This window comes from Anomalospiza imberbis, chromosome 3, assembly GCF_031753505.1.
Source record: "Anomalospiza imberbis isolate Cuckoo-Finch-1a 21T00152 chromosome 3, ASM3175350v1, whole genome shotgun sequence".
Classification (NCBI taxonomy): domain Eukaryota; kingdom Metazoa; phylum Chordata; class Aves; order Passeriformes; family Viduidae; genus Anomalospiza; species Anomalospiza imberbis.
In genome coordinates this window covers 59,637,611-59,661,252 of record NC_089683.1, presented here as the reverse complement: position 1 = coordinate 59,661,252, position 23,642 = coordinate 59,637,611, and positions in this window count along the sequence as shown.

Genomic DNA, 23,642 nt, shown 5'->3' with positions numbered 1-23,642 from the left:
TTTACGGCAACACTTTGGGAGGGGGGGTTGTGAACAGAATTGTCCTTTAGAAATGACTCGGATCTCATGGATTCTCAGGATTTTCAGAGGACCTTCTGTTCAGAGCTCCAAGGATGTTCTCCCCTAGATGTTGGTGTGATTGTTATCGGATGTGATAACACAGATAAGAACGACATCAAGCCCGTACACTCATTGTTACTGGGTGCTTAATTCGCACACAGCTTGTTTTCACCGGTACCTTTTCATGATCAGTTGTTCCAAATGAGTACAGAGGTGCGGGACTGCCTGATGGCTGATTATTAGGACTTAGCTCATTTACTGTCTCACTAATGAAATCAGAAGAGATCCCTGGTAAGGCAGAAAAAATATCTCCTGGACAGGAAGGTGACAGAGCAGCAGTGATTGCTCCCGCTGCCTCATTGTGGATGTGCACTTATTCTGCTCACCCTGTTCAGAGCACCTCCCGCTATTTCAAGAGTGGTAATGACAAAGAAACAAGTTACAGCCTAAGAGAAAGATGCAGAGTCCTAGCCATTTTAGTATAAGGATTACCTATGTGCTTGTGCCACGAGCAGTGGGAACCAGTGCTGCTCAGGGCAGGTAACAGTAGCGGAATTAACCCCACACTCTTTCAATGTATATCTGATAATTTGTGGGGAGGAAGAAGAGGGAATGGGAAAGGGGCGTCACTGGACTTTGAAAGAGATATAGGTCTGGAGAATTTGTATTCCTTTTTTCATTCTAAAGTGAAAATGGCAGGAGAAGAACAAGTAATCTATTAATGGGCACTTTCAGTAGATAGCATGTATTGCTTCATGGCCAGAGAGAGTATTTTCAGCATCGTTCATTGAGTAGGAGAGAGCCCATTTAGCATTGCATTTAGGATGAGCTTTAGAATAGGAGTTATTTTTGTCTCTGGAAATAGCTGTGGACAAATGAAAGCAAGAACTCAGAGATTTTACTTGGTCAAAGACACTGCCTCTTTATCCCCTGCTGAAGTATAGCATGTATAGTCATACACAGAGCAAGAGGAAAAAGGCTTTAAAACTGGGCTTTTCTCAGAGACTTTCATCTCTGGATATGTACACAGAGTGTGGGAGCCTCTCTCTGTGCTTGCCCTTTGTTGTGCCGAAGCCATCAGAAGAGTTTAAGGTAAGCCACAAGTACACAACTAGTATTTAGCCCTTTGAACACAACTGTGCCTGGTTGTGGAAGGGATGGGGAAGATGGGGAGCAAAAATCAAGACTGCCAGGAGATCCACTCTATATCTTGTGTCATAGCCAGGTTTGTATCATCCTCACTATCAGAAGGCCATTTTGTGCATTAAAAATTACATAAAAATTATATTAAAACGTCTTTAAAAAACCCTTAAAAACAGATGCTGAGGTAAATTGAGTGCTGTATACATGTCTTTATGACTGCTCACAGAAAAGTGATTACACACACAAAAAAATTATTATGCCCAAATAAATCAACCTTTTGGCAGGTGCAGATAAAAACTTAAGATGAGGAGAGGGCTGGCAAAAAGCCCTGGGAGTTGAGCCTGTTTATGACAGGCCTCATTAAGCAAAATTTCAAGGTAGGGGAGTGATAGTTGAAGGCACCTCTTTGCAAAGTTATTACAAGTGTTATTTCGCAAGGACATAGGCAATGTGAAATAAATGTTTAGAATAATGCTTTCAGATGGTAAAGGTCATTTTGGATGTAATAATGTGTGAGACCCTTTCTTCAAATAATTTCAGATAGTATAGGACTGTGTAGCCAAGATTCTGGTGAAAGGGTGTTTGTGAAATTGAAGACCAGTAATTCCTTCTTGTATGTAGTAGTTCATCTTTTTCCTTCTTCATAGAAATGAAGAAGTCTGAGTCATTTGCATTATTTCTGTATTCACAGATCACCTGTGTCTCTTTTCTAGATTGTGACAGTGACTCTGCAGATAAGGGCAATCTGCAGAGTGGCAAATACTATATTCATTAGGGGGAACAGTAAGGGGAACAGTTCAGTTCATACAATCTTATATTTTCTAGCTCTTAGGTATTTTGCAAGTTCAATTATTGGTCATTGGTTAGGCTTTCCAAATCCAGTAGCTCAACAGAGGGGAGATTGCTGCAGCTCTGTGCCCTTAGGTCCAGCTAATAGCCAGACTGGGCTTGTATTCCCAATAGTCACGCCTGCAAACACCTTTACAGAACCCACACATAAACATATACACACAGCTGGCCCCACAGACCAGCACAGACACAAACAGCACTAGCAGAAACAAACTGCACCAACAGCCTCACCCTGCTCCCGTCTGGTTGTTCAGGGTGAAAATCTCCTAGTGTGAATATATATGTGTACATGTACACCATATGGCTCTCCTCAGTGAGCATCTGGATCAGACACTCAGTCTGCCCAGTAGCTGCTCCCTGCATCCCAGCTGTTTGCACATGGACATAGGAGCCCTGAGGCTGCAGCCTTAGCGTACCCAGTGGCTGGCCTGTATCCCTCCCTTCTCCTGACTGTGTCTTCTCCTCCCTTAAGCACCTCGTGATGCATTTTGGTGCAATCCCAAGATACTCTTCTCCTGAATCCCATATGGTGTCCCGTATCTCTAGCAGTGACACCCCACAGTCTGGGAGGTGCTCCAGGAAACTGCTCCCCTGTGGTGTTGGTTATAGTGCTTGGCCCATGGGGCTGAGGCTCCCCTATGTTAGCCTGGGGACAGTCTAGGGAGAGATCTCATTTCTCTGATGGCATTATTGATGTTCTCCCACCTGCCCTTGTGTCCTGGGGCTCATTCCTGTGTGAGGACATGGGTCTTTTCTGGGGTGGTGGTTCCTCTGGTTGCTCCTGGAGTAGCTATGGCAGAGAATTATTTACGTTCCCCCACCTGCTGCTGTCTCTGTCTCTCCCTGCATGTGTGCAGATATAGATCACATAACTTGAGTCATCTCTGTCAATCTCACTGCTAAATACTGATTTCTCTAATATGCCAGAAAGGCTGCATTAGGCATACACAAAGGATGCACCTGTTGGAGAAATACTGTCCACAGAGACTGACTACTGTGCCCACTCACAGATGGTAATGTAGGGAAAAATATTTATGTGGCCATAAAATTGGCTTTTGCTGAAGGGAGGAGATTCAAATAGATAATTTAAATACAGTTATATACTTCTAGGAAATCCTCAGAATGCACTAATAAAATATTTGTTATGGGCCTTACAGATTCCACAAGGCATTCAGAAATAAATGGAAAACTCCGAGCCATCATAAATTGCCCTGTGACAAATATAACTTCTAAACTACAGTGTAATGTCACTTTGGTAACACTAAAAGTAAAGCATTATGTGACACTAAGTAATTGCCACCCATTACATGATTAATGAAATTAAATAATACAGTGTGGCAGAATAAAGAGCTGACTTTGATTCTTGGAAGGGGAGGACACTAGCAAAATCTCTACAGAATGGGCATCATGATATCTGGCTTTTTGATTTATCCATTTGATTTTATTTTGAGAAATAAATTATTTTCAAAACCAAAAGGAGAGGAAAAATGAGGGATTATGATTTTGAGAATTTTCCAATGTGTGTTTTGGTTAATTTTAGAAATTATGAAAAGTTACAGAATTTAAAATCTGACAAGCTCTACTTATTTTCAAATGAGGAAATAGTCTCAATTTCCTCCTGTGTGAAGTGTGAGCTTATGATTCTTTCCATAAACCCAGCTGTGGTATTTTGTTTCCTGACATGTTTATCAAATTTAACATTTCATTGCCTCTACCTGCTTACATTTCCAAAACTTTTTTGTAGGCATCCTATATGGATCTGTTTTTAGGACTGCATTATTTATTCTGTCCTTCAAACTCATGTCCTGTCCCCTTTTAAATCCTTCCATGTCTATTATTTCCTTTGCAGCCCTATCAAGAAGTGATAAAACATACATTTGATCTATCACAGGGAAATCTGTCCAGTGTAACCCTGCTGATATAATTGCCATCATTCATGTTCCCATAAGAATACTCTTAATGTGAAATAATGGGGAGTTTTGAACAAATTGATAGTTTTACTTCTAATTATTCTTGCATACAAATGTTAAAAATTATGTGCCCTTCAAATATCCTGCTTTTCCCCTTCACTAAAGCATAAGCCAGAGCTGAGGCACCACTGAAATGAGCCAAAGTAAAAATTCAGCACACCTCCTCCCAGCCTTTATCTCTCTGTTCTTCCACATGCAGAGGAAGCCCACTTTACCACCATATCTGCAGTAATTTGTAGGGAGATAATTTTAGAGGCTCATATAAATCATGAAGGCAGTGTCCTCACAAACTGCTTGCAAAGGCACCGGGAACACACCCAACTGAGAGCAATTACCTACAGGCATGCCATGGGCTTTGTTTTTTCAAACCTTCCCTCAGTAAGTGATACTGCGAAGTGAATTAATCTCTCTTTTGTCTCCCCAGCAAGTATCAATTAGTGTAAAATAAGGTCCTCTGTCTTCCAGCTCATAATTGTTGCTTCTTGCTTGATTTGTCTGCTCTGACAATTGATACTCAAAATGCTCTTGAAGCCTTTGTGTGCATTCTTGTTGTGTGCAGCATACCTTGCTTCTATCAGAATGGGAGGCTGCCTGTTTTTGTAAGACAGCACTACACTTTAAATCTTGCACATAACAGATGTAAGGCATAAATAGGGCTAGAGGCTAAGCAATGACAACAGGAAAGAAAAGGCACACTGGAAAACTTGAATTTCATAAAGAGTCTGATGCCAGTCTGGCTTCTCATAGCACCAGGTGCAGTCCTAGAAAAATCCCTGCAAATAGAGACAGAGGCCGAACCTCATTTTGTGTTATTGAATAGTAGGAACAATCACTGTGAGATGTAACACGAGTTATTCAAGTTCAAGTCATCAGATTAGTCACAAAAGGCCAGTTTGACCAAAAGTCACAGAATCACTTCTTTCCAAAATGTAAAGTTCCATACTTTTATTTGGCTGCTATGTGTCACTAGATGCTAAATATTTTGTATTTACAGTGTTCACTGGAATAGGCATTGGTGTTAAAGTTCACCTCAGGAAGGAAAACTTCTTAATAGCTGAACTGTGAATTATTGTTGTACCTTTGCTCTGGCTAAGAAAATGGTTAATTATCCACAACTAAATAGAGCAGCTTCCAAAAAGAGAGATCTTTCGCGTCCTCTTTTCTCCCAGTCTCCCCTGAACTATCATCTGCTGTTTAAGCACTGTGCTGAAAATTGTTCTTAGGTCCTTTTGATCTCATGAGAGATGAGAGCTCAGGCATTCCATCTTCTTTGCAGGGTATCTTGTTCTTGGGGTGCATATTAGGACATATGAGAGAGAAGGCATAGGAGAAGCAGCAGAAGTAATTGATGAAGTGACATGGAGATGGACACCCAGCAGTGGAAGGAGTTGTGTCTGTGATTTCAAATTGTGGGAGGCATCTTCCTCAGGTACTGGGTAAGGGAACTTCTTTGTCCAAAGGATAAATTCTGATTTTCATGCTCAAATTCACTTTAACACTTGCAAATGCCTGCTTTAAAGAAACTTTGGGGTTTGAACTCAACCCACACAACAGTCTATAGATGACTGTTGCAAGAAAATGACATTGTCTAAGCAGAGTATCTTAAGCAGAGTGCTGGTGTAATCTCAGTTTAGATTTACAACAGAAAGCATAGCACTACTTATTCTCAGGTTATTTACTTGCATTTGTCCTTGTCATACGTTTGACAAATGTTTGAGTTTGCATCTTAAAAGTATTGCATCTGTATAAAACACAAAAGAAAGACACTTCTACTTCTCCACTTATTTTTTCCTAAGTGTCCTGCTTTTAGCTGGGATAGAATTCATTTTCTTCCTAGTAGCTGGTGCAGTCTTGTGTTTTGGATTTAGTACAAGGATACTGTTGATAATACACTGCCATTTTGTTTGTTTGTTGCTAAGTAGTGCTTACCCTAAATCAGAGACTTCTCAGTGTCTCATGCTCTGGCAGTGAGGGGGTGCACAAGAAGCAGGGAGGGAGCACAGTCCAAATGGTCTAAATGGACATTCCATACAATAGAACATAATTTCCTGTACCTGAACAGGGAGGAGTTGGTTGGGAGGGAATAATTACTGCTTGGAGATGGGCTGAGCATTGATGAATGAGTGGTGAGCACTTGTATTGTTCATCACTTCATTTTCCTGTGTTGTGTTCCTCTCTCTCTTTCTCCTTTATTATTATTATTATTATTATTATTATTATTATTATTATTGCTAGTTTTCAATTTGTTTCAATTATTAAACTGTTCTTATCTTGACCCAAAAACTTATACTTTTTTTTCCAGTTATCTCTCCATTCCAGCAGGGGTAGGGAGTGAGTGAGTGGCTCTGTGATACTTAGTTGCCAGCTGGGGTTAAACCATGACATTCAGAAAGCAGAACTTTCTTGGTATAATGCTTTTTTCACATATGGCTTGCCAGTTCATGAGCCAAGAAAAGGATGAACTATTATAGCCTTGTTCCCACACTAATCCATTTTGAACAATCAACCTGGTGACGGGAGACACTGAAGGAGGGCAAAGAGTTTTCCTGGTTAATTTTTCTTGGAGAAGTATATCTGACCAGCTTATTTCTTTGCAGCAAGTACAAGAGACAGGTAATTAACAGGTAATAATCTTGGTGTCACATGGCATAGGATTTCACTGGAACATAGTGATGTGTTATTGTATTCTGACTGCAGTATTTGTATTGTGAATATGTGCAAGCATGCAGAGACTCTGCTCAGTGAGTTATTAAGTCTCTTTATCAAATGCATAACAGAATCAGCAAGCTACACAAATTAGATGTCTGAGTCATAGTTTTCACATTTGCATAGGAGGGATAATAATACTACTTATGACAGGATGAAAGGTCACAAGTATGTCCCGTATTTATTTATGTATTTTTAAGTAACATAAAATCTAAAATTTGAAATAAACTTTTATTTCTGATTTATGTTCTCTCTTCCTTCCTTTTCTATTTTCTTTTTAGTTGCAAGTAGTCTGCAGTTACTAAAAAGAGAGCATAGGAGATGATTCATTTCCAAATAACCACAATAGGAGAAAGAAATCAACTTGAAGATTTCACACTTATCTGTAAAATAAGCACTTCAAGTTTCTCATCAATTAGTGATTGCAAAAACTAATTTGCAGTAGGATATGGCATATAGGAAAATGACCTTTAATTTGTCGCTAAGATTCTGAATGCTAACAGCCACTGGTAATAGAAAGGTGTCCTGTTGGGGTACAATGACATTCGAAGTGATGGGAAAAAATAGTCCTTGCACCCCTACCCCATTAAATTGTGGAAATTATTGTTTATTGAAATTTCTATGATTTCAAACTAGTTTAGAATATCTTTTCTCTCTTTGATTTCTCCCTTCTATGAAAAATCTGTAGTCTGTTAGGTTAAGATCTTTTGTAACCTGCGATGTGTGACTTTGTTGTCTTTGCCTACAAGAATAAACAGAGTGAAGAAGCATGTGCATTTGTTGCCTGAGGTAAATGGGAGCACATATGGGGCATGCAGTGGAAAGTTGTGTGATGGATGACTGTAAACATGAATATTGTAGTTGCATAATTATCTTTCAATGTTTATGTATTTGAAGTGCTTGAAATGATAGAGTAATAGTATCCATGGTAGCCTTATTCTTTTCTGGTTTGGATATGCCACCCTTAGCATCACATTCAAAACTTCTCCTTTCTGGGTGCCAGAACCTTCTTTTTATACTATAAATCATTTAACCATAAAAAAAAAAAAAAAGATGGGACTAATTTGTCTTTGAAATTACTGGAGTAAGTAAGGTATAATTCTGATGAAATCAGTGGAGCTTCACAGGGCAACAGGAACTTGAGGAAAGACTTGGTTATAACAATAACCCAGGGGAACAGGTTCTGTCTGCTCTCCTGATTTACTTAGAATGCAGTTTCTAGGAGGTGGGAAAGATCTTCCTTTTGCTGTAAGTAAATGTGTAGAGTGGTAGAGGGCCAGGGTGAAGAGTCATGGCAAAGGAGGTCACATGAAAAATAAGAAGGTAATTTGTGACAGCCAACGTGGCTTCTCTAAAGGCAAATCATGCCTGACAAATTCGGTTGCCTTCTACTGTGGAGTTACAGTAGGGGTAGATGAGAAAGATCTAACTGACATCATCTACCTGGACTTGTGCAAAGCATTTGATGCTGTCCCATGACATCCTTGTCTCTAAACTGGAGAGACATGGATTTGATAGATCAGCTATTTGGCGGGTAAGAAATTGGCTGGATGGTCACAGCCAGTGAGTTGCAGTCCATGTCTCAATGTCCAAGTGGAAAGCAGTGACACATGGCATTCCTCAGGAGCTGGTATTGGAACCAGCACTTTTTTACATCTTTGTCAATAACATGGACTGTGGCATGGAATGCACAAATGTCAAGTTTGACAATGACATGGAACTATGTAACATGGTCATCATGCTGGAGGCAAGGGATGGCATCTGGAGAGACCTTGACAGGTATGAGAGGTGGGTCTGTGCAATCTTCATGAAGTTCAACGAGGTGAAGTGTAAGGTCTTGCACCTGGGTCGAAGCAATCCCAAGCAAAGTACAGACTGAGTGTAGAAAGGATCCAGACTAGCCCTGGGCACAAGGACTTGGGGAGGTTTGTGAACAAAAAAATCAACACGCACTTGCAGCCCAGAAAGCCAACCACGTCCTGCACTGCTTCTAAAGCAGCGTGGCCAGCAGGGTGAGGGGGGTGATTCTCCTCCTCTACTCTGCTCTTGTGAGAGAGTGACCACCTGGAGTCCTGCATCCAGCTCTGAGGCACCCAGCACAAGAAAGACCACCTGTTGGAATGAGTTCGGAGGAGAACCATGAAAATGATCAGAGGGCTGGAGTAGCTCTCCTATTAAGAAAGATTGAGAGAATTGAAGTTGTTCAACCTAGAGAAAAAAAGGCTCTGATGAGACCTCATAACAACCTTCCAGTACCTAAAGGGAACCTATAAGAGAGATGGAAAGGGACTTTGCACAAGAGCATGTTGTGACAGGACAAGGGGCAATGGCCTTTAGCTGAAGGAGAGTTGGTTTAGGCTAGATAGTGGGAAGAAATTCTTTACCATAAGGTAAAAGCACTGGGACAGGTTGTCCAGAGAAGTTGTAGATGCCTCATCCCTGCAAATGTTTAAGACCAGGCTGGAGGGAACTTTGAGTAAACTGGCCTAATGAAAGGCATCCCTGCCCATGGTGAAGGGGTTGGAAATAGATGATCTTTAAGGTGCCTTCCAATCCTAACCATTTGTGATTCTATAATTTTATGTTTCCAGAGCCTTGGCGTCACAGAATTGTCCTGCCTGAGGCCACACCACTTCATGCTTCATCTATATCATGACCCATAGTGGGAGGCTGTACAATAGACATAGTTGATGGTATAGCTGCCATACAGGGATAGTAAATGATGCAGGAAGTGGAGAAGAGAAGCAATGGATGTCGCTTTTTAGCAGAATTTACTGCCGTACTTCAAAAAGAGCTTGGGGCACTAGTATTACTAAGTAGTCATCTGTGCTAATAGAAGAGAATAGTAAATTCCTGACTTATATTTTCTTTAATGTTTCAGTGAATCTGAAGCAAAAGGAAGTTTTAGCCTTCTGGAATAAACTGCTACTGAATTCCCTTTGCTTTATTTCAAAGCAATATGATGACATTTCTCACTTCCTGCTGAAGTGTTTATATACTGTCAGATAATTTCTTGATTCTCTCTTGGAAGCTAGTACAGTTTACTGAGGAGTTGAAGCCTTCATTACATCTTTTATGTGTCTCAGAAGGGTATTACGAAGTTCAATTAACATTTGAGAAGTGTTCTGCAATCCTCAGATGACATGTACAGTGGAAGCATACAAAATGGTTATTATCCATTAAATGCATAATTTTTGCAGTGTATCTATCTTTCATCAAGTTACTCCTGGGTAAAAGTGTTCTCTTCTTGGTTAGAAGACTGCTTGAACTTGTGCAGCAGTACTGGCCAAATATAGCATTAGGGGGTGTGAGATTTTGCAGCTCACTGAAATTGCTTACAATTGAAGGGAGAGTGACAAATTGTTGTCCAAGACTTCATTTGTATAAAAATCTTAACAATTCTCAGTCCCACCTCTTGTAAGGACCTATGAAGTCATTGTGAAAACGAACACAAAGGAAAGGAAGTCTAGGAGGCAGGAGCCACTATCCACAATGCTATTGTGAGTGTTTCACCTGCCAGACAACGATCACCTTTGCAGTCCTCTCACAACTTCTAAGGTCAAGTGTTGAGTAGGCAGAGTAATTAGAACATGAATTCAGAGTTCAGATTGTGCTTATAAGTTTGTGCCTGGATATGGCAGACTGTGGGAGTATGGGTTGCCAAAACCTTGACATTTCATTAGTCCTGGAATGAATCATTTGCGCAGGAGAAAGGCTGAAGTCAGACTGCCCTCTTTGAATGAATATAGGTTTTCATATTCAGGTATTGTGAAACTGGTTTCACAGCACTGCATGATTCATGCTTTCCAATAGCACACTTGGTCAGTCAGGAAGCCCTTTGGATGAGGCTCCCTAAATGCAAGTGCCCAGGAGAGCATTGACCATCAAATGCTGAATGGGGTTAGGGCACAAGCACAAAATAAAAGGCAGGAAAATGCATAGGGTCCTTCAGCTGTAATACAGAAGATGCAATTGCAGATGAGAATCTGTCTCTAATAAATAACTCAGCAAGCTGGTGGGTTTATTTCTTCCCTTCCAGGTCCTTGTAGGAAAACTTTCCTTTGTTCATGAGTATCATAAGAGTGCAGCAACTTCCAATATCACTTTTCTTATGGCACCTGTTGTTATTCCAGCCCATCCATAATGAAATTCCCTTTCTGCCAGGAACTGAAGAAAGAAGTCTGTAGGATGTACAGGAGGGATAGAGAACAGAGCTACAATGGGGAGAAGAAGTAGTGGCAGAGTGGTAAGTGCATTGAATCATGTGCAAGGGGCATTTCTCTCTCTTGAGGAAGCCTCTATCTTTCTGTTTCCTGTGTCCATGATGGATCTCAAAAATCCCTAACACAGGTGCCTCTATTAAGTGTCCAAGTAAAATGAATCTAGTCTTCAATTTCATAAATTTCCAGGGTATAACTTGCCCATGAGAATATGTAATGACCTATACCCTGTAATAAATAGAAATTTTTGTTGACTAAAGCCATGGAGATTATCCATCAGTTTATCTGTATTATTTGTTTCCTTTTATGGCATTGTAACACTATGGAACATATTTTTTCTCTGTTGGGTGTAAACTGAGGTAGGTTGCTTCCAGACTACAGTGCATGCACAAAGGTAAGGAATCCTGAACTGGGACTGGGCACATTCCCTGTCTGGTGCTTTGTCAGACAGCTCCTTGCTAATGGATCTGTCAGCACAACCATGCCCTCTCTGCACTGAGTGTCTACAAGAGCACTGTGCCTGTTCTGGCAGGGGCACTTCAGAGGTGCCAGGGCTGACTCCTTACTTGTTACAAATGTTATTTGTAAATTTTCCTCACTACTTTTTTGTGATGTTCTATAAGCAACACTAGCAAATAAACCAAGGTGTATCAATCACCTTATCTGTTGTCGGGTATTAATGGATGATGTGTCTTCTCACCATAAAAATATTTCTGTTTTTAACTATTGATTTGAACTTGTCTTTGGTAGCACAGAAAATTATGAGTGGAGTAGCTCATGGAGTGCAACAGCAGAGACTTTAATTTTTAAAAGGGTGAAGGGCTAATCTTGTCCCAATGTGCTTTTAAAAAATATCCAATATCTTCTATTTAAGGTGTTTGCTCTTTCCATCTAATAGATATTTGCATGTCAGAGGTGATGCGAGATGATTACCAGATGTTTCCAGTCATCTTGGGAAACAGATTTGTGCCCAGAAGGCTGGAAGCCTTTCCCCTTTTTTCAAAAGAGGCTCATTTGTAATCCCACAATGGTATTTAAGGATGTGCAGGTATGGGTATTATCAATGTTCTCTTTATGTGATCTTTAATAAAAAGATGGATCTATATTTCTGTTTCAGCCTTAATTTACACCTCCTGCAAAGACCACAAACTTTGAAACTTATTTCTAGCATTAAGAGTAGAAGAAAGGGGAAAGAAAGGAGGGGAAAACAGAAAACAGCCTACCTGTGGAGAGACATATTATGTATACAGCATGTGTCTTCCTTTGTATGGTCCTCCAGATAGAAGAAAAGACCAACTCCCTTTCCTTCATCAGAAATGTCTCTCTGGAAGGACACTGTAAATGCAGTCAGATGTCTATATTCCAGATTGAAACTTTGGGGGCACCAAAAAATAAGTGACCCAGTCTGATATAACTAATTTATGTCTCAAACAAATGAGAGATTACAGGCTCCACTCTCCACAAATGGAGATTACAGGCTGCATTCTCTGTCTTCTCAGACTGGCCATAACTACTACTTTAATCTAGAATACTTTAATCTAGAATACTTTAATTTAGAATGCTAATACTAATGAAATTACTACTTTAATTTAGAATACCTTGTCCTTACGCTGAAGCAAGGTTTGGATGTAGTTTAGAAGTCCAGCAGCTAGGGAGCAATTCGATTTAAAATTGCTTAATAGTGAAAGCTTCAATAATTTAGTTTACGTGTCTCTTTTCCTGTCTCCTTCAAAAGTTCCTTGTTCCAGCCTAAATTTCTCAACCTCACACAGAATCCCTGTTTGGGACACTCAGAGTAGAAATTCATTCTCTCAGAGAAGCTTACAGTTTAAAAAAAAAATTACTTTAATTTCAGCTATATGTGAAACCTGACATTTTAAAATTTGCCAAGAAAGAATTTCCAGAAAAAATAATTTCACATGGAGCAAAGTTCCACTTGCAAAATGCTATTTTTTTCATATATGATTTATTTTTATTAGTCTCATCTGCTCTAATGGAAATTTTAAAATGAAAAGTTGAATCAAAATTAGCAGTCATGGTGCTCTGTGAAATGTTTTAGTAATCCCAGAATCTCCAGTTCAGATACCAAGATCTTTTGTCTCTTTCTATCCTTCCCTACCATGAGATACTCTGTGCTTTTCTCCACATGGAACAATTTTCTAACTCGGCATTGTTATATTGGGACTTGCTGTTGTTTCTCCCATTATATTCAAAGGGTTGGAATGACATTAATCAACAAAATGAAATAAATATTCAAGTTCTGACCTTCTCCAGTGCAGGTCCCAGGGCATATCTTAATCTCTGGCTTTTAGACATTAGTACCTTCTCTGTGTCCCCAAGCAGTAGAATATTTAATTGTGCATTATCAGCTAAAAAACAAGAACAAAAAAAACCAAAAAAACCACCAAAAAAAAACCAAAAAAAAAAAAAACCCACCAAAACAGAACAAGAAAAATAAAGAAAAAGCTTTGCAAAATGTGGGCCACTGAATTTGAATTAAAGTGATCAGTCTTGACATGGGCTTTCTAAGTGGCCAATTCAGACAGGGAGACAGGGTGGAGTTCAGTTCCCTGAACATGGACATCCACTGCCATTAAAGATATCCTTTAAGGTGTTAATTTGGTCTCCTGTTGAGTCTTCAGAGTCCTGTGTCATTGCTGCCATGTGGTGTCCTTAGACAGTACAAGACCGCCATGTGGTGTCCTTAGGGTTTATTTAAAGTGTGTCAAAGCAGCAGTTTCACTGAACTCGGTGTTAAGCAGATGCTGAAGTTAAGATACCACCCAGTGACACCTCAGTGACACCCACCTCAGACCACTGCAGGGCTGTGTTTACTTGGAAAAGCCAGAATACTATTTATGATTCACAGAACCACATACTGAGTAAGAATATAAAGATGTCAGCCTAAATCCCAACTTTGTTAGTCACCAGTAGCAGGTGCTGTCTGTAACACAACAGTAGCAGGACCAGCATGTAGTAGTGCTTCCTTCCTCAGATTTTCTTCTGGGTTCCATAAGTTTTCACTTAGAATCTTCCCAAGACAGGGAGGATATCATTGCATTTACTAAGACATAGCCCTTCCCTTCCCTTCCCTTCCCTTCCCTTCCCTTCCCTTCCCTTCCCTTCCCTTCCCTTCCCTTCCCTTCCCTTCCCTTCCCTTCCCTTCCCTTCCCTTCCCTTCCCTTCCCTTCCCTTCCCTTCCCTTCCCTTCCCTTCCCTTCCCTTCCCTTCCCTTCCCTTCCCTTCCCTTCCCTTCCCTTCCCTTCCCTTCCCTTCCCTTCCCTTCCCTTCCCTTCCCTTCCCTTCCCTTCCCTTCCCTTCCCTTCCCTTCCCTTCCCTTCCTCTATATGGAATAGTTTTTGTTATGAATACCATAATCATGAGCTATAATAATGCATGAGGAACTGTCAGTGAGCCTTCCCTGGCATCTATTTGTAACCTTGGCTTTTTTCATAGACAAGTATGATATGTTAATGTGATTTTCTACTGTCTGAGAACCACCTACACCTATCTTTATCCTTACACATTCATCAGAAATCCACTGCCAGCTGTAAATAACAACAAAATTCAATTGAAGGTGTTTTGCATTTAGCCCTGTCTTGTCTGAAAGACATTAACACCCATCTCTACTTAATGTAATATTTTCAAATGTCAGTGTCTCTTCCTCTACCCATGCATCATGACTGCCACTAGACAATGCAGTTAAGGATAAAGTTCAATTATTTCCAAAGATATGTCATTATAATATAAGGTATGCAGATATTTTCTACAATAATTCATATTCCTTCTTGCATGATTGTCTGCTCTTTTTGGCCACTGTTTGCCATCCACTACATATGCACTCTTAACAGTGACTTGCTGATCTCTAATTTGTTTTCTGATTAATCTGAGTTTCCTGACTGCTAGCATGCAAACAAGCACCCCCATTATCTAGTTTGCCTCAGCATACACTACACATACATCCAGAACTATCTGTGTGAATAGTTTCTTCAAAGGAAATACATTTTTCTTATTCATAATTTCTGCAGTAAGGGAAGTAGTTATGTTGGTTTGCTAAAGATGCAGCTACTCTTTGCTCAACATTATCTTTTACCATGTCAAAGCTGAGTGAAATTGCTCAGCATGTCCTCATCTGCTGTTGCATTAGGAGAACTCCTGGGAAAAAGGCATGAAAAGCCGGAGGGACTTGAGGTTGTAAAAACATTTTTGTAAAAGAAAACAGTGTGCAAAAGCAGAAAAGCAAGCTCTCCTTTTCTGTTTTTTTTTTTTAAGAAGACTTAACACTTCCTTTCTTTTTCTTTTATTCTTTTTTTCTTCTTTTTCTTTTTCTTTTCTTTTCTTTTTCTTTTCCTTTTTCTTTTTCTTTTCTTTTCTTTTTCTTTTTCTTTTTCTTTTTCTTTTTCTTTTTCTTTTTCTTTTTCTTTTTCTTTTTCTTTTTCTTTTTTTTCTTTTTCTTTTTCTTTTTCTTTTTCTTTTTCTTTTTCTTTTTCTTTTTCTTTTTCTTTTTCTTTTTCTTTTTCTTTCTCTTTTTCTTTCTCTTTTTCTTTCTCTTTTTCTTTCTCTTTTTCTTTCTCTTTTTCCCTTTTTCTCTTTTTCTCTTTTTTTTTTTCTTTTTTTTCTTTTTCCCCTTTTCCCTATCCCACAGGTTAGGGAAAACTGTGTTCAAACTGCTTGCCTTACCTAGTTTGGCTTCTCCTCAGGAAGAGAGTGCTGTTTACTGCATGAGTGAAAACCCAGTAATGGATTAATTTTTAGTGTTATTTGAATTGCTCCCTGGATTGGAGGAAAAAAATCAAATCTGTGGGCATGTTTTGTGAATGTTAAGCAAGCTGTGACCTTAGTTTATGAATTCCTGATTTGCAATTCAGCCACAGAAGTATTCATGCATTCACCTCTTATTTAAATTACATGCTTTAGGTTAATTAAATCAGGACTAGATCTATAAACACCCAAGATACGCAGTTCTTTATGTAGATTTATTCTATATGCATTTAAACCAACTTTTCTAGCAAGCCTGTGGCAGTTACTGTCAGATAATGTAGGAAATAATACATGATAACCACCGGGGACAGAATAAGATGTAAGTAGCACTGCAGCATTTATGAGTAACTCTTTCAAGTGGTTTGTGTCAGCATAGCTCTAGTTAAGTTGAAAATCAGATGACTGGAAAACTAACATGAGAAAATGAGATGAGCTAGGGATTTCCTCTGGAAAGAAAGATAGTGGAATTGGCTTGACTGCAAAGGTTGCAGTCTATTTATTAATTTCATCTTATTTTGCTAAAATGGTATCTAATTGCCTATTGTGCATTAAGAGTATTTTATATTAGTGAAGAAGATAATAAAAGAATAGTCCTTTGCGCAGGTTGTGCTCCTTTGGTCCTGAATTCATATACATGCTGAGTTTCCCAGAAACTTTCAAACTTTTTTCTGATCTTAGGAAAAATTTTCACAGAGTGATAAAATATCTGAAGGTGGAAGGGACCCACAAGGATCACCAAAGTCCAACTTCTGGCCCTGCACAGGACTACCCCAAGAGTCACACCATGAGAAGGAAAAGAAAAAGAAGACTCAATAGGCAGACTTTTGCAGCTGACAGTTCACTCCTTCCAGATTTTAGGCCAAGGTTTTTTTGAGAACAGAATGGACCTGGTTCTGATACCTGGGGGAGGAATTGCCACATGGGACAAAATCTGAATTTCAATTAAACTGAACATGGTGACACCTGCAATCTCCTCATTGCTACATGACAGAAAAGTGCTCATTGCATGCCCCCATCCCTTATGAAATTTTAAACAATGAGCTAACAATATATGTCTCATGTCTGACTGTTTAAACAAACATAAGAAATTAATCAATGTTTTTCTTATGTGCAAGTAATTCCTTTGATGATCAAAAAGCTCTGCAGACTAACTGTATGAGGGTATTAACCACTAATAGATTATTTAAGGGCTAGTTAGGCTTTCTGTGGATATAGTTTTTGCCATGTTTTGGCAAAATAATTCTAAAAGGAGAATGAAGTGCTAAATCCTAGGCAGGTGCAAAGAAACCTGAAGTTTGTGACAAGCAGAATGTTGTAAATTCAACATTTAAAATTTGTTTAATATACCATAAATTGAAGAGCAAAAGAAGTTCTTCTTATGCTTGATTTCTACAGAACATCTGCACATTTTTTTTGATGGTTGTGAAATATTGAAAATGGGAAAAGGAGAATTGCACTCCACTATAGCTAGCTGTTGTGCGTGACTGAGAGATAATACAATATGGAGGTATATATGTTACAGAAATGCTAGGTTATGGCAAGGTCTGAGAAAGGAAATGTGGTCATCTGGTTTAAGACTTAGTGTTGGACTTGGGTACTAACTATAAGTTCATTTCAGCTATCTCCACTGACAGCTGCCTGAGACTATTAAATCAAAAAATTTGTATCCAATTGCCATCTGTGAGCTGCTAGCAGCTTTTCTCTCATCTGAGGAACTCTCTCCGACCATGTGGCACTCCCATTTTAGCGTGAAATAAAGGAATCCATATGAGATCTCACTGAAGGTGCTCCTCCACCTGTCTAGATTGAGGAGCTTGATTTTGTGAGCAATTTCAGAGCATGCTGCCCAGGTTGCAGGTGACACTGCAGGGACTATTGCTTTTTTTCTAAGTAGGTCTCCCCTTGCTAAGCAAGAGCTCCCTGGTTACAACACATATGTAAAATTCTGACTCCTGACATCACTTTCCATTTCCCTCTGAAAAAAAGGATCAGTATTTTCCTTCTCCAAAGATTGTACCTTTATTGTTGTTGTTATTGTTATAGTTGTTGCATTGCTCATAAGAGTTCAGAGTAGTTGTGAAAAAAGGTGTAAAAAAAAAGTCTGTTCTTTAGCTACATGTTTTGGCTATTCACCTGGGAGATAAATAACATGGGACTCCTGTTTGAACAGTCACTTATGTCAAGCAGTTTTGACTAGAGCACACAAATGGTCTGTAAACCAGGGTGGGAACCTGAGTCTCCTCACTTTAATCTGAATGCTCAAACTATTAAACTGTAAAGCCACACTTGCTAATATTCTATCTTGGCTGCCAATTCATTGTTAATATTCTTTTCCCAGAGATTTCACTCACTAAGCAATTTGTAAACAACAGCAAATCAGATAAAAAGGCAAAAGCTGCCTTCCATAGTAATAACAGCAAACAAAAAAAAAAGACCCAGACTTGCCAATACTATCTAGATAAGATCATTTTCAAAGTGAGAATTTCCAGCATACAATGAGTTCTTTTATTGAGGTGTTCTGAGAGGAACATAATTACCACCCAAGTAACTGTAGACAAGCTGATACCTGTGATACATCAAAGGGAATCAAAACTTCAGCCTCTCTGAAATAATATATTATTACATACAGCATTGGACTGTAGTCTATGGAAAAAATAATTGATAACCTTACTTTAGCTTAGCTATATGTTAACTGTAGAAAATATTTTAATACTGTTGGGATGATGAAGTGCTTTCTCTTAACCTTTGGTCCAAACACCTCACAAAGGTTTATGACACCCTGCCAACATAAAACTAGCAATAGTTGCTGGCCATTGAAAGCCAAAGGTAAATTGACCGATTAGGATTTTTAAAGAGTGAGAGATGAATTAAAAAAAAAAAAAAAAACAAAACAAGAAAAAAAAAGAAGAGTGAGAGATGGGAAATAAATTTACATCACAGAATTTAAAGGCTGGAAGGAGCCTTGGGAACATAGTTTTTTCCCCAGATAGAACTAAACATGCAAAGTACACTTCTAGCAAATGTTTATATGTTCCCTCAATACTGGGAGGAGGTTTCTGCTCCAAACAATGGGGTTCTGGAAACATTTTCTGAGAGCAGTAAAGGGATTGAAATGCTCAATAGTGTCAGGATTGGAACCTGACCAAACTTGACCAGGTCTGTGAAAGGTATAACAGCTGGTGCTAGGAGGGGACTGGAACTGATCTCTGGAAGAAAGTCTGTGTCTGCTCTATATTCTTAGAAGGGGCTAGGTATTATGCCAGGAATAATATTTCATTTTATTCTGGTTCACACAGGCCAAAACTCTAGCTAACTGTAAATTTGTTTGCAGAGTAGGTTTAAGCAAGATATTGCAGTGCAAATCAGCAGGGAGCACACCTGTGCTCAGTCTTAGATGCTCCTGCCCTTTGACAGGAATACAGGGAGGAAAACAGAGAAACACAGGCTAGAAGAGAGGCAGGGAGGGCATGGAGTCATTGTCTAGGGCAGACAGGCTTCTTGTGTGGGGGGTTGAATAAAAGCATGAGTGTGAATCCAGCTTCCTCAATCCCCAAAAACTGTCCCACTTCCTCACCAGCAGCCCGTCTGACCTTCCAGGAGCCTGGCATGGGCAAAGGAGGTATCCAGCTTATGACCATTGGTTGCTGCCCTGTTGCTTTTGGGAAGTCCTTACATCACCTTTGCTGATCCATTGCTTCCTGCTTGTAAGCAATCACCATCAGAGTTGGAAGAGTGTCCCTAGCTAGCTGACCCAGCTCTCCTGATGGCTTGGTGCCACCAGAAAGCCCCCCACACCTTTTTCTTTTCTCCATGAGCCATACCAAGTCCTGACGGCATATGACTGCCTCTCAAGTGCTGCCAAAATAGTGTTAGATTGATTCTTCTAGAAATTATACGTCCACTTTTCTCCCCTTCATCCCTGGAAACATGACTTTCAAAATGTGAGGAAAACCTGCATGGATCTGTTAGGGCTGAAATCTGGGGCTGTTTAGCAGGTATCTAATCATTCTAGATGCCAGTTCTTGTTCCACTTAAACTGCAATCCACATTTCCTGATATGCCACATCTCCAAATTAGATACTGTCTTACATATCTCAGGGGTGAAATAAAGATGTTTTGAGAATAAAACTATCCAAGAATGTTAGTTTTGTTAGCAGTAACAAAAATGAAAAGCAAGCTGTCTTGAGTGTATGCAAGATGTAAAACTTAGTGAATGCAGATAAAAGGACAGTTTTTATGCAATGACAGCCCTAGATCAAGAAACTGAATCAGAAAAATGATAAACATACAGAAAACATCAGGTTCCTTGGTATTAAGAAAACATTAATTTTATCTTGCATAAACAAGCAGAACTGAAGAAAGTAAAATATTAAAGACTGGTAAATGCTAAAAATCATGTAATATAATGTATTTTGTGTAGATTTGCTTTATAGTATTCCATTTCTCTTTACAAAGTCATACTCAGTTTGCATAAAATTCTATCACCAAATAAGAGTACTTGGAACAGGTTCACATTCTTTTAATTCATACACAGGCAAAAACTTAATTTAAGTGGAGCTCAGGTTGGAAACATAGCTAAACAGTTTTAGTTGTAATATGTTTAAATATATTACAGGCTATTGTAATTAACTCATCTGAAAGCAGAAATAAAAAATTGAGAGAATGTATAATTAGATAAGTGAATCTAGAAATTATAAGGTATAAATGTGTTTGGGTGAGCTAGGAATTGTAATATTCTCTCTTAGAACCTTTCCAAATCCTCACCTGGTTTAAAGGCTGCAGTCCTCTTCACTAAGTACTTCAGAGGTTGCCTTCAATTTTTCTTCATTCATCACTGATGAAATTGCCTTCTTTGCAAGAAACCTTCACTTTCCTCATAGTGACATTGCACAAAACCTACAAGACTGCATTTGGGTAAGTTTAATGCTTGTTGATCTAAATTAATTTACACTATACTAATTTTTAAATATCATACTGTTTTATCTCCCACTCCTTGATGGTCTTGCTATAAGTAAAGGCAAGAAACGTTGGTAGGGATCTGGCAAAGATGATGGGAAAAGATGGAGTTTGTAGCCCTAACTTATTTTGTAAGCTCATTCTCCCAGTTTGCAAAGAAGGATTTTAGCTCTATATTTAAAGTAGGAAGGAAGAGAACTGTCAGTTATGATGGAAAGCAGAAGTGTGGCACCCTGTGGGGTGCCAGAGGAAAGGGCTCCATCATATTTGCTTTAAACAAGCTTGCTTGGGTGCAAGAGCGCTGCAGCCATGGGAGCAGTACAGGACCATGACTGTGCTATTTCCTTCTTTCCTCTGGCCTGGGAGGACAGCCTTGGATCCTGCCAGTGATCTTCCCTGCAGCATTCCCACAGCAGCATCTGAAGTTGGCTGAGAATCCAGAGGGGCTTTCACATTATTGTCTTGCAGTGGGAAGATAGCTGGTACCCCTTGAAAATGATTTACATGGCAGAAAGGAATGCTGAGAGACATGCTGGTCTTTTTCCTTTGAGTTTCCCATGCAGATGGTGCTTAGGAACTTAATGTAGGCCTTTCAAAGTGTTATCTTCTGTCAGTGCTTCTTCTTACCTTCAGGATGTCTCATTTTGTTGTAATCCCAAAGCCCACTGAATTCCACTGCAGGATTTCACTGGCCTATGTGGGTTTGAGACCATATTCCAGCATATAATTTATCTTCAACTGCATTAGAAATGGTCAAAGATGAGCATAAGTTATACCATGTCTCAAGCTGAGCCACTTTTCATTCAAAAAAGTGTTTTGAGAATGGATAAATGACAACATTTTAAAAAAAAGGTATCTGGATGCATTTGACATTCTCAATGAATTTAGCAGTTAATGGCAATTCTGATAGTGTTGTGCTTTTTATCTTGTACCTTCATGAGTTGTTTGAGCTGGTGACAGTCCCCCATTCCAGCTTTTGAGCAACATGGTTAAGCCAAATGTGCATCTTATTACTTAAATCTTTGAAATAATTGGTTCATTGTGAGCCACAAAGTTTGTAGAGTTGGATCCCCAGCTGACACACCTCAGCATCTTCAGGTAATGTTGGTTAAAAGGACAGCCTTATGATAACTGTTAATATTAATGACTAATGTTGTTTTCAAGTGGACCAGTAAGATCACTATTGCTAGTTACAGGTCACACACCCTACACTAATTTTGGAATGTGAGAAACAACACTTTTAGGGTTAAAAATGCTTCATACAGATATATGGGTCAGAGGCTGATCTACTTTTGATTAATTGGCCTCTCAGAAGCACTGAAAAACAAACTTTCAATGTGGCACTGGAAAATACACTCAGTGAAAGGGTGGATATATCAAAATAAGGGAAGGCAATGGCAGCTGAGAGATAAATTCATTGTTTCTGAAGATCCTGCCTACCTCTCTGAATATGTGACTGTTGAGATTCTAACTGTGTGGGGTTTTAGACTGTGGAAAGCAGGGGACCAGCCAAGTGATGAAGAGCAGTAACAGATCAATATTTAACAATGGAGTTCCATAAATATCCTTCATTTTGGCTGTAGAAAACTGTCTGCTTAAGGTGGCTGTCTAGAAAATTGAGTATTTTAAAGAAAATTGTTGTCCCATGATCAAGGAGAGCTGTCAAAACCACTTGGCAAGAAACAACACAAAGTAATTAATGCCAGAGATATTTATGTGTTATTGATAGAAAAGTCATGCTGCTTATATTTGAGAGTCATGCACAAGTTGCCACACAAGTTTTGTGAGGCAGAAGGGGTGGAATGTAAAGAGCTCATAAATTGGGCTCTGAACTTGTATTTCCCTGTACTTAAGAACAGAATAAATGTGCCTCTCATTTTTGGTTGATGAGGTCCACTCTAAAACAAAGATCTTTTAAAGAATTTTATGAGTTTCTGGGCCTTATTTCTAGCATGGCCAATGATCTCCATTGCCCTCAAACTTCATCTCTTCAAGGGCTGTATTTGTTGGTATTTACTGTCACACATTTTTTTCCTAGAAAGCCATCTAATGGATGGAGGCAAAAAGAAACTACAGACCATGATTTCTTTTATTGCCTTATCTACAACTTTCTATGTGCTGAATCAGAATCTCTCCCAAGATTCCTCCCTGTTTGTGTATGATTTTTCTGTAACCTACTATCTTCTTCTTCCTTCTGGCTTTGCCCTCTAGCTTCAGAAATATCTGACTTGAGCCTGAGGTGTCTAGTCAGGCTCATGGTAATGACTGAGCAGTAGGATGAGCCACAAGTCTCCTGAAAGGAGAAGTTGGGTGAGCCACTCAAGAGTTTCTTAGCAGTAGGAGCGTGATGTCAGTGTTTAGACCCATCTCAAGGTGATGCCAGCAGCTCCCAGCTTATTTTGAACATGGAGGAGCAATGTGACTTCTCACATTGCTTCTCACGCTTCTGTTTCCCCCTTTGCCGTTTAACTCCCTGTCTCCTTTGTATTGCCTGTAAAAGAAATCACAAAAGGAGCGACAGAGATGATAGCTATGTCCTTATCCCTGCTGTCTCCTCTGCCTAAGGAGGGAGACAACGGATGCAGACAACAAATTTCATTCTAAGGTGGTTTTCCTCCTGTAAAAATCAGAGAGGAGGAGAGGAAAACTAGCTGCACCGCTTTGTTTTCTCACCTGACTTGTAAATACCGTTTTCATGTTTGCTTACTTGAGCAGTTTGTCGGGAAAAAGTCGGCGCCTGACAGCCAGGCTGAAGCGCCAGTGACTCTGAGCGCTGCGGGGCGGAGGAGCCGCTGGTGCTCCCCAGGGAGGGCGGCAGGACGCGGGCAGAGCCGGCCCCGGCGGGGCGCTCCGGCAGCCTCACCCCTGGCGTCCCAGCCCCCAGGTGCCATTCTGGCCCCCAGCTACCATTCCAGCCCTGCAGTTGCCACTCCAGACCCAACAGGTGGCAATCGCCGCCCGGCTCCACTCCCCCGCC